Source organism: Cibotium barometz, chromosome 43 (genome assembly GCF_041138505.1).
Source record: "Cibotium barometz isolate CiBa-2024 chromosome 43, ASM4113850v1, whole genome shotgun sequence".
Classification (NCBI taxonomy): Eukaryota; Viridiplantae; Streptophyta; class Polypodiopsida; order Cyatheales; family Cibotiaceae; genus Cibotium; species Cibotium barometz.
The window spans coordinates 38,802,883-38,817,645 of NC_141088.1; positions in this window are offsets into that span (position 1 = coordinate 38,802,883).

The following is a 14,763-nucleotide window of genomic DNA, read 5'->3' on the forward strand; positions in this document are numbered from 1 at the left end:
CATTGTTATAACAAAAAAATATCTTTAGATAATGTGGGACAGGGGGTGAACATCATCAATTATACTTTTCACCACGCGTTTTTTTATTTATGACCGCTTTTGACAAGATCTATGATAAATTTATATTAGAGAAGAGATTTTCATCACAAAAACAATCGTGCTTTCCAAAAAGCAAAAAGTGCTTTTCAAAAAGCAAATGTGCTTTCTTTGCTTTTCTCTAAGAGGACGAGATCCTAATGAAGAATCTATTTTCAGATAAGAAATTTGACTTTGTTAAGTGATTGCTTTCCACAATTAAAGATTTGCATATTTTTGGTTATTTATAGCATACCATGCCAAATTAAGCATGGTTGCTTTTCTACATGCTAAAAATAACTAAAAAGCATGCAAATCACTAATTATGGAAAGCAAGCACTGAACACAGTGAGATTTCTTATTTGATCTCATCCTCTTCGAGAAAATCATGAAAAGCACATTTACTTTTTCAAAGATCAGTTGCTTTTGTGATGAATATATCTTTTGTAATATAAATTTATGAACTCATTAAAAATCAAAGTCTTGCCTGCTCCCCACCACACCAACCCCCCCTGCGCTCCCTCCGCCCACCCCACATCACCCCCACCGCCCTACCCCCTCCTCCCACAATCCACACTGCACCTCCTCTCCCCCTGCGCCCCCCCAACTGCTCCTTGTACCCCCCTCTGCCCCCGGCCTGCTCCCCTCTCACATGGCTCCCTCCCAGCACTACACTGTCTCCCCTCCCCTCCCCCCCACAAACTCGGCACCCCCTGCATTCCCACCCTGCCCCACCCCGCCCCGACCCTTCGCCCCCCCACTTGTCCCACCCTCTCCATTCCCCACCCCTCCCCCCCAACTTAACCCACCTCCCTCCCTCCCCCCCCCAAAAAAAGCTATGCAAGCCCACCGTGCCCTGCCATCCCCCCCCCCAACTTGCTCCACCCCCTCCATTCCCCGCCCCTTCCGCCCACACCCCCACCCCTCCCATTTATGGTCTGTACCTCCATCCCCCCTGCCCTCCCAACCAAAAAAAGCATCCCCACACCTCCTCCCCCCTCCCCCTCCCCTTTTCCCTCTAAAATGTGCCATTAACCATCCATTTCCTCTCAAATGTGCCACCAACCACCCATCTCCTCCCAAACGTGCCACCAACCACCCATCTCCTCCTTGCTCCTCCTCTAAATTTTAGGAGGTGCAGGGCAGAGTTGTATTCCAAAATACAGCCCTCCCCTAGAGCTCAAAAAAATGCAAGATTTGGAGTCACTATCTCATTTTGAGTTTTGGAAGCCGCCTCCTTCCTGTATTCTGAAATATGAGCTCTAGAGGGCTGTATTCTGGAATACATGAAGGAGGCGGCTTCCGGAACTCAAAACGAGATAGTGACTCCAAATCTTGCATTTTTTCGAGCTCAAGGGGAGGGTTGTATTTTGGAATACAACTCTGCCCTGCACCTCATAAAATTTAGAGGAGGAGCAAGGAGGAGATGGGTGGTTGGTGGCACGTTTGGGAGGAGATGGGTGGTTGGTGGCACATTTGGGAGGAAATGGGTGGTTAATGGCACATTTTGGAGGGAAAAAGGGGGGGATGCAAGGCCGGGGGTTGGGCGAGAGGGGAGGGGCTCTATTCTGGAATACAACTCTTCCCTAGACCTTACAAAAACCACATTTAGTTTTTGGAAAGCATGGTTATTTATGTGATGAAAATGTCTTCATTACTATAAATTCATCATAAATCTCATCAAAAGCAATCAAGAATCATAAAAAGGACATGGTGAAAAGTATAATTAATGACATTTAGTCCCCCCGTATTATTTTAAGAGATTTTTTTGTTATAATATTTTTTTTTAGTATTCAATTCAAATTTAGAGAAGTTATCTGAAGAACTTGATTTAAAGATGTGAAAATCTTTGTTTTTAAAAAATAATCATTTTTATTTATGAAATTTTGATGTAAATTGAAGTCTCCATTGATTTGGTAGTAACAAATGATGGTTTTACAACAAATTTTTAAGATTTTTAAGGTGAAATTTATTCTATGTCATGAAAGTGTAAAATTTTGAGTGGATTTTGAAACTTGAAAAATGTGTCAGAGCAATTTGAAATAAAAATATTAGCAGCATTTCTTTGGCATGTGCATCATTGAGCTATCGAAGAAGAGACAATAATCTCTAGAATTAATTGAAGAGCTAGAGAGACTTATGTATGGAGAGACTCAAGAAGCTTATATTGGTGTAAGAAAAACAAGCAAATGACTCCAATAAGAGAACAAAATGTGGAAAGAAAATGTTAATCAGCTCACAATGGGGATTATAATTATTGTCTTAGCAGAAAATGATGAGAGTGGATATCCCTTTTGATTCAGAAAGATCATCAAAATTCAAGAAGAGAATCAAAGGGTATAGTCAATTGATGTTCACTAGTTCAAAACAAGCGAAGATGATGCACTAACAAGAAAGTATACCTAGAGATAATTAAGGCAAGCCCAAAGGGAAAGAAAATAGAGGACAGTCACCCTGACACATAATATCAATGAAGATGATGTGAAAATTCTTATTTATGGCTTCACTCAAAAGAAATCTAGTTACCTTCGACAACAAACCATACAAATTTTATGGGAGGAAGTGAAGGATCTTTTGAACAAGGAATGCTAGATCTTTAGATGTCACTTTTTTATAATGTATTTTATTTTCAATAAAAATGATGGTTTTATACGTCCAAATTTGCATGACTTTTTGAAGTTCAAAAAGTTAATTTTGAGTATTTAAGTATGAAATTTTAGTTTTTTTTGTATTTTTTAAGAGGTTCATTCTAAATTTTACCTTTTTTGGGCAAAAAACTAGCATTTTTTGAGTTTTTTTGGTAGAATAAAAAAATGAGGTATAGTTTTGGCGATTTAGGTGTACTTTCGAATGACCGACTATTAGTAGGGGGTGCTAACAAGTTCAGTGAGGTTCTAAGGAAAAGCATTTGAAGGTTTCTTGACACTAGAGGACTTTTTTGGAACCTGGAGGATATATATCTAACTGGGGTCAACAACAAGTATTTGATCCTCCAAGATACAGTCAGCAAACAGTTGGGAATCAATTGTCCTCCAGGATATAGTCAACAAACAGTTGGGAATCAGCTGAGAGACTTTTTGTTCAGTGTCGTTAGAGGAGGCTAACTGAAGATTTAGAAGTGAAGACCAGATTGTGGAAGGTTAGGTTTGACTTGGGAGGACAATTGGAAGAGTCAACTGAGTCAGTTAGAGAGTGTTCAGGTGTCAGTTTGAGTCACTAATACTCCAGAGGATATCAACAGAGTTGTAAAGTGCCTTGGGGTTGTAATTTTGGTGTTGCCCACATCTGATTCCAGTATATATTGGTGTCTTTGACTGAATGATGATATCATGTGCAGTTTGGATATAGATAAAGTGTGTCTATGATAGGTGTTTTTCTGGTGTTGTGGTGCTAGCATATAGTGTCCTCCCTAAAGTGGTGTGTTGGGATGGGCTAAAGAGGTAGACTCCCCCGACACATCAACGCAACTGTTGCCTAGTGCCTGGTGAATATCTTGACGCGGCTATAGGCTGTGGGGCTAGTGACCCTTGTTAGCACATCTCTTCTTTACGTGAGATTGGCACTTGACGACTAGGTCCAACACACCATGCAATGCAACAACTCTGATTTCAAGGAGCCATCGGCTAGGGCAGGAGGGCTGCAAGACAGAGGTGGAGAAGGCAAATGCAGTCACTGCAGCCCACCTCACTACACTCAGTCTGATCAAAAAACACTCACTGTGCGCAAGCTCTTCGAACACAAGCCCTTTGAACCCTTTGCAAATCTCACATTGCCTTTCTCTTGAGCACTTCACTTCAGACATCAAAAATCTTCTTTTCCTTTCATGGCTTTTGCATTGAGTTTCCAAACATGGGCTTCTCTTATTGTTAGGTTACCCAACTAATAGGTGAGTTCTCTTGCTTAGCTGGCTATACTAGGCTGGCCCTTCTCAAATCCTTGCTTTGGGCTAGCTGCACAAAGGAGGCGGCACCTTTCTTTTGCTAGGGCTCCACAAGGTTGCCCAATTTCTCTTATCTTGGTCTGCACAAGGGGTTATGACTCCCTCCTTGTCTCTTTTCTTGGGCTACCCTCTCTATGCAAGCAATGGAAGTAATGTGAAAATGAGGAAAAGAAGAGTGAGGTGTTTCTCAAATCTGGAGCTTACTTTTAATATTAATCATTCTCTAATCACACGATAATCACTTGCTAGAAAACTATAACTAAGCTAAGCTAAGAGAGGCTCTGATACCATGTTAAAAATTATGGATCAAGCTCTCCTACTAGCAAAACATCTACCTAATTACACCTAATCTTATACTAATTAAACATGATTAAGATGATTACTCTAAGATGGATGTAATCTAAGTTTACTCATGATGATAAGTACATGCAATAGACTCAAGCACAATTAGGTTACAAGATTAAGACTTGTACTCATAAAGAGGCTTGAGATGTGTGCAAGTGATATGATTCATTACTTAAAATGGCCTCCTTTTATATCAGGCTATATACCCTTGGGCTTGTACATCAATGTGGGATAAATCCCTTTGCTCATGTGGCTGCGTGCTATGCTTTGCACTTTCTTGGCTACTCATTCTCACTCTCTACCTCTTCCTTGTGCTCTTTGGCACCACATTTCTCAACATGTCCGCCATGATACCATGTAAAAATTCGCTTGTAGTTAATAGTGTTGGCTAATTGTGATGGCAATATAAGAGGGCACCATAATTGCCTATGAGATGATGAAGAGGGGAAGAAGATGAGTGTCTGGAAGCATTTGTGGTGCTCTGAAAGAGAATTTTAAATAATCAACGTTAAACGCAAAGTATCATTACTACTAATTTACTACTACAAGTCACCATATATACATGGTGGGTGTTCATTAATGACATATGATTTAGGTGAAAAAAGAAGTTCAAATGATTTTGAGTTTAAGGCCCTCCAAAATTCAAATACTCTAGATCACTGCCAGGAAATCTACATGATGAAGAGAAGAACAAGCTAGCATTAGTAGGCTGCTGAAGCAAAAGCAAGCCAAAAGCATTGCAATTTGCATACAAGAAATGCCTGGTCCACACAAGTGAGTTGAAGTAAAAATCTCTAATTTTAACCCTAGAATAATTCACAAAAATATGCACAAGTGAGTTAAAGTAAAAAGCCCTAATTTTGAGTGGTAAAGACAAAAACCCTAGAATAATTCACAAAAATGTGCACAATGCACACTTTTAGAAAAGAAGGCTTCAGAAGTAAGTAAGGGAGAGATAGAATTCTAAACCATCCATAAAAGAAACTAGTAAATGACCCACAACTGTGCTCTGTTTTTGAACGTTCCCTCCCTCTCTCCACAAACTTATGCCAAAGCTCTTTTTTCCTCTCTTGAACCTACCATGTGTAATTTTTCCTCTTTTGAAACTGCCACATGTAAGGCATGAGAATGATGAGAATGAAGAAAAGACTGGTAAATGACCCGCAGTTGCGCTCGCTTTTTGAAACTTCCCTGTCTCTCCCCAAACCTATACCAAAGCTCTTTCTTCTTCTCCTAAACCTGCTACATGCAATTCCTCCTCTCCCCAATCTCCTGTGTGTAACGCACGAGAAAGGCATGGAAATAGTGAAAATGAAAATAGATATAGATATATATGACATTGGCAATTGACTGATTCTTCCCCTGGTGATTAGTGTACTGAAATTTGGCCGGTCTGTACCATGTGGTCACTTAAATGGTGGTTGCAACGGTGCATGTGAGACTCTTTTCTTCACATCATTTGGCTCACGTCAACCAACTAAGGAGCTGTTCACATGTCTCCCCATAACGTAGTAATAGACGGCCACATGTTTGTCACGTCAACCATTTAAGGAGTTGTTCACGCGTCTTATTGATGTGCCTTATTTTTGCATTCTTAATGCAATTATTAATGATGGGAAAAGCCAAATAGATGTTTTTAACGGTTGAATACCTTTGAAAATAAAGCTTGCGCATGCTAATCATAAAATGTTTTCTTTAAAAAAAGCCACACACTGATGATTCTTGGGCACACAATCAAAAAGGTGTATGGGGGAGACTCCATCAACACTCGCACCATAATAAAATGTGAGTCTGCATTTTGAGTGGAAGGATTTGCATATAAAGGCTAAGTTTTCACCCAATAACATTGACGGAAACTTGAGAAGGCAATTGGACAATCCACTCTACGATGGTCACCCATTTCACATAACAAAAAGCACTACTTTTTTTTGGATCAACTGGGAGATGACCTATTCAAACTCCACACTTTTAAGCCCCAATGCTTGCAGTTCAATTATTATGAGGACTAGAATGCTTTCACCTTGTGTTCGGATTTTGCTTGGTGGGCCCCCTTCTTAGCTTTCTCCAATAACTAAAATAGTTACTATGTGGGCCACACAAGTGGAAGATGACCTAGTTAAACTCCACACTTTTAAGCCCCAATGCTGACAATTCAATTATTATGAGTAGAATGCTTTCACCTTGTGCCGCGGCAAGCAACATTTTGCTTGGTCAGGCCCCCTTCATAGCTTTCTCCAATAACTAAAATAGTTACCATGTGGGCCACACAAGCTTTTGGTGTCATGGTTTGTCCGTCCATCCTTCTGTGTTTAATTGGGAACGCCTAATTACCACTATGTTCAAAGCATGGCACTTGGGTGATTCCAAATATTCCATGTGTAGGACATGAAATTAGGGATAGCTGGAACTAAGTGTGGATTTATTACTTATGTGATGTCATGGACTTGTGGCATGTGTTGCTAACTCGTGTTAGTTGGGCAAGATTCTGCAGAATTGTCAAAACCCTAATTCAATCAAAATCCTTTAGGACTAAATTAAAGGTGATTATGCAAGCCCTTAGTACTTCCTTAGACCTACCCGACAAGCCCTTAACCTTCAAAATCCGATATTCCTTTAGGGTAAAAATTAGGGTTTTACCAGGACTGATAAACCCTAATTTATGGTCTCATAGATCTAATCACATAGGCTTGTAGAACTCATCAAGGGCTTCGATTTTTGAATTCCGATATTTCTAGCTCAAGATATAGCCAAATTACTATTTTAGCCCATATCCCTGAGAACCCTAAAGCAGAGAGTAGTAGCGCACTTCAATTCTTTTGGGTCTTTGCATAGGGGTTTAGAGTATCTCATTAGCTCTCTACCAAGATATAGATCTCTTTAATCCGACAACCCTACCCCAATCTATCGCCATTTTTCCAAAAACATAGATTTTATGGCACCGAAACCCAAGGGACGACCGAGGCGCAATGCATTGGCCTCCGAGGAAGTAGAAGGGGAGGAAGCAATGGAGCATGGCATTCTGAATGTGCCGAAGGAAACTTTTGGGCAAGTTTCAAGAGAAGTGGAGGAAGAAATGAATGTTGGGAGTGTCCCCAAGTATACCCCACAATCCTCACATTCCGTCTCCAACGACGCCCTCCTACAAATGCTAATGGAAATCAATGCAAAGATGGATTCTATGGCTACTATGGCTACAAGGATGGAAGCTTTGGAAGAGAATGTCATTCGACCAATGAGTCAACATCCATATGATAGTGGTCATGGTGGTCAACATGAAGACAAGCAACATTTCGAGACAGCTTTTGAAGGCCCGAAGGGAAGGCAAACAACCAATGATGCAAGAGGCTTCTCCTAAGTTGACACATGAGCATTCAACCAAGAATGTTTCTTTTGGGTTCATGGCGGATGCTCGAAGACCTTCTATGATGAGGGAGATAAAGCCTACTTCATTTCAGCGAGTTCTTCTCAAATGAATGAAAGGCAACATTGTGGAGTCCAATGTTGGGGATCCTAGAAGAGTACCTTCGCAGCCCAAAGCAAATCAATACTCCATGATTGAAGAAGATGTGGATGATGTGGATGTACATGATTGGAAACATATGTCGTTCATCGAGAAGCAAAGAGAAGCTCATGATGGGTGGATGGAAATGCCACACTTTCTCAAGAGGGAGTACAAAGATTTTGCACAATCCTTTGGGTCATATGTGCAAATGCAAAAGTACAAGCCTTCACACCATCGTGAGAATGCAGCATCTAAGGATGTGAAAGACAAGATCTCTCTCCAAGTTCAAGGGTGATGGATCAGCCCCAAATGAATTGGAGGAGTGGATGAACAAGTTGGATACATACTTTCAGCTCTACCCAAAGAGTGAAAGAGATAAAGTGCAGTTTGCATCCTTACATTTGGAAGATTATGCATATCAATGGTGGAGACATATGATTAAGGAAGGTACTATGCCACACACTTGGGAAGAATTGAAGAGGGAAATGAATATGTCATTTGTTTCGCCTTTGGTTCTTGATCGATACCATGAGCAATGGTATGAACTCACGCTAAAGGGTATACCGGTTAGAGAGTACATCAAGAAGTTTATGAAGCTCACTATGTTCGTGGTGGATGGGCTCAATGAAGGCATGAGATTGAAGAAGTTTGTGCATGGTCTAGATTCATACATCAAGGCGGATGTTTCAAACACAAACACCTACCACTATCAAGGAGGCTATGAGGTTGGCGGAGCTATATGAGCTGAAGTATAGGAGATTTCAGCCTAATGCAACCACTCATAAGCCATTCAATGCTTCTTCTAATTTTGGGAAGAGTATGTCTTCTACCACATCCACTTATACTCACAAACTTCCATCATCTTTTGGAAGTGGACATACCATGAATGAAGTTCATAATGATGCTAAGAAGAGCAGTGGGTTCATCAAGAAGTCTCCTCAACCCTTTAAGAAGACTCAAAGGATGAATGACCCTAAGATTGAGGAATTGAGGAGCAAAGGCCTTTGTTTCAAATGCAAAGAGAAGTGGTCACCCGGGCATATTTGCAAGCCAAAGAAAGTGGTGGCTACTATGATTATCATGGATGAGGATGATGACTCCAAACCATCTCATGACATGGAAGAGTTTCAAGATTGCAATGAAGACAGACACATGGGGAGGATTTGGAGGATCATTCTTTTGTTAAAGAAGAGGATGAGTTTCCTTTTGACCCCGGTGGAAGGAATCATGCATGTATTGTGGGTGATGATATGCCCAAAAGTGCAAACTATGCAAAAAATGCAGCTCATGTATGTTCCATTTCACAAGAGCTTTTGGCGGGTTGCAAGAGCCCAAATACTTTGAGATTGATGGGTACCATCAATGGGAGAGTTGCACACATTTTGGTGGATTCCGGGAGTACTCATAGCTTCATCAACCCTAAATCCATCAACTCTCTCAAACTATCTCCAAAGGAGCTACCCATAATCTTTCAAGTGCAAATGGCAAATGGAGACAATGAGAAAGCTAGTTTGGTTTGCCCTTCAACAAGAGTGATTTTATCCTCTTCATACACTTGGGAAGATGATTTGGTGGTCTTGGACATGGGACCCATTGATGTGATTGGTTAGCTTCTCTTGGTGATTTCCATATAAACCTCCAACAAGGTGTTATGAGCTTTTCACATGATGGACACGTGGTATTGGCTGGAAATGTACCAAAAGGGCTTTCTTTGATCAATCCAAAGCGGCTCAAGAAGGAACTCAAGGCTCTTGGCACTATCTATGTGTTGCATGTCACTCAAGGAGGGATGGATGGTAATGGACAGCACATAGACAAAGAAATGGCAGCTCTTCTCAAGGATTATGATGACATTTTCCAAGTGCCAAAGAGTTTGCCACCCAAGAGGGAGATTGACCATGCCATTGTGCTTGAACCGAATGCAAGGGTTGTGAACAAGCCTCCTTACCGTTTGTCTAAGGTGGAAAGAGAGGAAATGGCAAAGCAAGTGCAAGATTTTCTCTCTATGGGTCTCGTTCAACCCTCACAATCTCCGTTTGCATCTCCCGTTCTATTGGTGAAGAAGAGGGATGGGTCGTTTCGTATATGCATTGATTACCGTGATTTTCTCTATATGGGTCTCATTCAACCCTCACAATCTCCGTTTGCATCTCCCGTTCTATTGGTGAAGAAGAAGGATGGGTCGTTTTGTACCGTGATTTGAATAAGGTCACCATCAAGAATAGATACCCCATACCTCGCATTGATGATCTTCTTGATGAGCTTAAAGGAGCCAAGTTATTCACCAAGATTGACTTGAGATCGGGATATCAACAAATAAGGATGAAGGAGGGTGATGAAGAGAAGACGGCATTTAAGACTGAAAGGGGATTATTTCATTTTATGGTCATGCCTTTTGGTCTTACGAATGCCCCAGCCACTTTCCAAGCACTCAGGAATTGGGTGTTGGTTCCTTTCTTGTTCAAATTTGTGCTTGTGTTCTTCGAAGACATATTGATCTATAGCAAGAGCAAAGAGAAACATTTGGCACATGTGAAGCAAGTATTTGAAGTCATGAGGGAGCATAGATTGTTTGCAAAGGAGACTAAATGTACTTTCATGGTGGTGAATGAGGTTGAATACCTTGGACATTTGGTGGGGGAGAATGGAATTAGAGTGGACCCAAAGAAGGTGGCATGTGTCAAAGAATGGCCAATTCCTAGCAATGTAACTCAATTGAGAGAATTTTTGGAGCTATCTTCTTTCTATAGAAGATTTATGGAGCATTATGCATCTATTGCGACACCTCTTACTGATCTACTCAAGAGGGAAGATTTCTTTTGGTACGCCATTTCCGACAAGAGTTTTAATGAGCTCAAAGTCTTGCTTACATCAGCTCCTAATCTTGTTTGTCTGGACTTTACAAAGACATTCTATGTGAGAGCGGATGCAAGTGGAAAAGGTCTTCGAGCAGTTTTATATCAAGAGCATGGTGTCATTGCATTTGAGAGTAAGAAGCTTTCCGCGAAGGAGATGGAATTGCATGTTTATGAGCAAGAGATGTTGGCAATACTTCATGCAATCAAGAAATGGCATCACTATCTTTATGGTGCTCATTTCAAGGTGAGATGTGATCATAGGGTGCTAAAATTTTTCCTCTCCCAACCCAATCTTTCTCTCAAAACAAAAGAGGTGGTTGGCTACTCTCCAAGGATATGACTTTGAGATATCCTACACTCTGGGAAAGGACAATGTAGTAGCGAATGCATTGTCTAGAATGTGGACTTGCACTATGACATCAATTATGGAAGTGTATAGTGAATGGATCAAAGGGATTCAAGAGAAGTATCTTGTCAATGAGAATACTGCCCATATTTACAAAAAATTATAGCAAGGAGAGTGAAGAATTTCCTCATTATAAGCTTAGGAATGGTCTCTTATGGCACAAGAATAAGGTGTATTTGGTTCCTACCTCATCTTACATTCCCAAGGTGCTTCACGAGATGCATTCTTCACCACTTTCAGGTCATCTTGGTGTACTCAAGACATTTAACAAAGTGAGCAAAAGCTTCTATTGGAAAGGCATGTGGAGAGATGTAAAAAAGTTTGTTTTGGAATGTGTGTCATGCCAAAGGAATAAGGATAGTCACCAATTGCCAAGTGGTTTACTCCATCCTTTGCCTATTCCGGATGGGAAATGGACTCACATTTCTATGGACTTCATCTTCACGGGTCTACCAAAGACCAAGCATAGATGGGATCAAGTCTTTGTGGTGGTGGATAGACTCACCAAATCAGCCCATTTCATTGCTTCCAAGACTACATATGGAGCCTCTCACATTGCCAAGCAATTTATGGAGCATGTATTCAAGATACATGGATTGCCACTCAATATAGTTTGTGATCGAGATACCAAGTTTATGGACACTTTTTGGAAGACATTGTATGAGAGCTTGGGTACTCAAATCACTCCCTCTATAGCCTATCACCCTCAAATGGATGGCAAACGGAGTGCACAAACAAATAGCTTGAAGTGTACTTGAGACACTATTGTCATGACATGCAAGCATCATGGGATGAATGGCTCTATCTTGCTGAATTTTGCCATAATTCCAACAAGCATTTGAGTATTGGGATGTCACCTTTTAAAGCTCTTTATAGCTATCAAGTGCATGTACCAATCATTACCTTTCATGAGGATAAAATGGTTAATCCTTTAGCCAAGGATGAGTTGAAAAGGATGAGACAGCTTCTTCAATTATGTAAGAACAACATGAAGAAGACTCAAGATGTTATGAAGGCGAATGCGGATGAGCATAGACGTGAAGTGGAGTTCAAGGAAGGTGATTATGTGTTACTCAAGCTTCCTAAGAACCGTCACAATATCCTCAAAGGTTCTTCCAACCCAAAGCTGGCTCATTGATATTATGGACCATATTTGATAGTCAAGAGAGTAGGTGAATTGGCTTACAAGCTTGACTTACCCCTTTCCACAAGAATCCATAATGTGTTCCATGTATCTAACTTCAAGAGGTTTGTGGGTTCTCTTCCTCAAGAGCTTGAAGAACTACCACCAATGGATGAATAAGGAGAGATAATATATAAACCGGAGAGGATTGTAGACAAGAGGACAAGAGCATTGAAGAACAGGGATATTGAAGAATTCCTTGTCAAATGGAAGCATTTGCCCATGGATGAGGCTGCTTGGCAATCAATGGAGTATGTACAACAACATGGTTTGCTTGATGGAAGTATTCCTTGACCAAGTGGCATGTTTAGCATGTGGAGAATGGGCATTACATGAGGACTACATATGATGTAATCTTTGGACAGATTTGCTGTGATTTTTGGATAGCGCATTTTAGACCAATGCCATGCATTGATCTCACATGACAAAGGTCTTTAAAGACCCCGTGATAGATAGTACTCACCCAAGTTCCCAACCCCCAAATTGAACTTTGAATGACTCCTGAGGCCCACCCCCAAATTGTACTTCAAAGTTCAGTTCAAAGTTCAGCGTTGAACTTTTGGCTGACGTTTGAAGTGGGCATTGAAGTAGACGTGGCAGATAGCAGTGCATTTATCTTCCAAGTAGCAGGCCAGTGTCAGGGTTAAGGAAAGAAAGGATTCCATGAGTCTGTCGGCGGGCGTGGTTCTGCTTCTTCTTCTCCTCTTCCTCGTTCTCCTCAATGTAAGTGCTCCTCTTGTACTCTGAGAACAATGTAACTGCGAGTATCCCTTGTAAATGGTGTGCATGCATTCTAATGGTAAATGCAATAATTGAATGCAGGATGTATACCTTGCTTCCTCGTCCTTGAACCCAGTCCCTTTCGGCCCAGCTTTGGACATTCTCACTCTCAGTCCGGCGAGGTATGGGAGCATCAGCCGGTATTACATCAGGACCACAGACGACCATATTATTCCACCCAACGCTCAAGCAGCCATCATCGAGAAGAATCCCCCAAACAAAGTGCTAACGCTGCCGGGAAGTGACCATTCCGCTTTCTTCTCTCAGCCTGTTGCTCTAGTGAACCTTCTCCTTTCCATAGCGGCCACGAGTTGACGCAAGGAGCACCGGTTCTATTTATGTTTGTATGGATACCAGAGCTGGATATTCTATTTATGTTTGTAAAGGATGGCGATCCTGCTAAAATAGGTGACATGCACCGCAATTCGTTTGTTCAACGCGTGCAAAGGCCCCATACCAAGTGCGACAAAAGCCTACTCCTCACCTTTACCTGCATGCTCAAACCTTTGTTCATCTCTTCTTTAAGTAACAACGCTCAGACCTCCTCAAAATCAAGAGCCTTATCCCTATGACCAATAGAGTTGAGGAAGAAAATCTTGAGGGAGCCTCATGATAGCCTTATTTAGATGTATGTAAAGAAAAGATTTTTCTGGCCAAGACTAAAAAGGGATGTGTTAGAGCATGTTCGTCAATGCCTAGTTTGTGAGAGGGTTAAAGCTAAAAGTGTTAGGATTAAAGTTGAAAGGGTTAAGATGCCTTGTGAGTTACATCCGCTAGATATTTCCCAAATGATATCGAAATGCATCATTTTTTATTACAAGATTACCTTTAGTTAATGCAAGGTGTGACTCTATCCTAGTAGTTGTGGATAGGTTAACTAAGGTAGCCCATTTAATACTAATCATAAAGATCTATACTATGGTGGGGATGTTTTGCCAAGGTCTTCTTAAAAGAGATATCAGGTTACATGGGTTGCCCAGAAGGATAGTACGGTGATAGAGATGCAATTTGGATAGTATTGGTACCTCCCTCGACCTTAGTACTACTTATCATCCTGAGAGAGATGGACAAAAAAAGATAATAAATCATGTCATAGAGGACATCCTTGGAGTCTATTGTGGATGTCAACCTTGAAGATGGATAAACGATCTACATTTTCTTGAGTTTGCTTACAATGCCTTTTACCATTGAAGTATTGGGATGAGTCCATTCAAAGACTTATACGGATAAGATTGCCTCACTCTGCTACATTGGATAGTTCCCATGATAAGAGTAGAAATCTCTAAGCAGATGTTAAATAAAATGTATTGGCAGATGCAAGCTATAAAGAAGGATTGGGAGCTCAAGATCGCCAGAAGAAGTATGCATATCCAAAGAGGTCCACTTGTAAGTTGGGAAGAGAGAAATATGTTTTTCATTCGAGTCCAACCCAAGAAAAGCTCAGTTTCCTTAGGAAAGTAAAAGAAATTATCACTAAGATATTGTAGATCCTCAGGGGATTCACAAGCCATATCTTATGGTATCACATGAGTATAAGGAAGGGAGGGTTTTTGGAAGGGGGAGATTAAGCTTATAAGTTAGGGAGTGAGGGGGATTTATGGTAGTAGAAGGGAGGGGGGGGGAGACAAGGGAGCAGGGGAGAATGAAAGTAGGGGTTTCGTTTCTTCTTGTAAT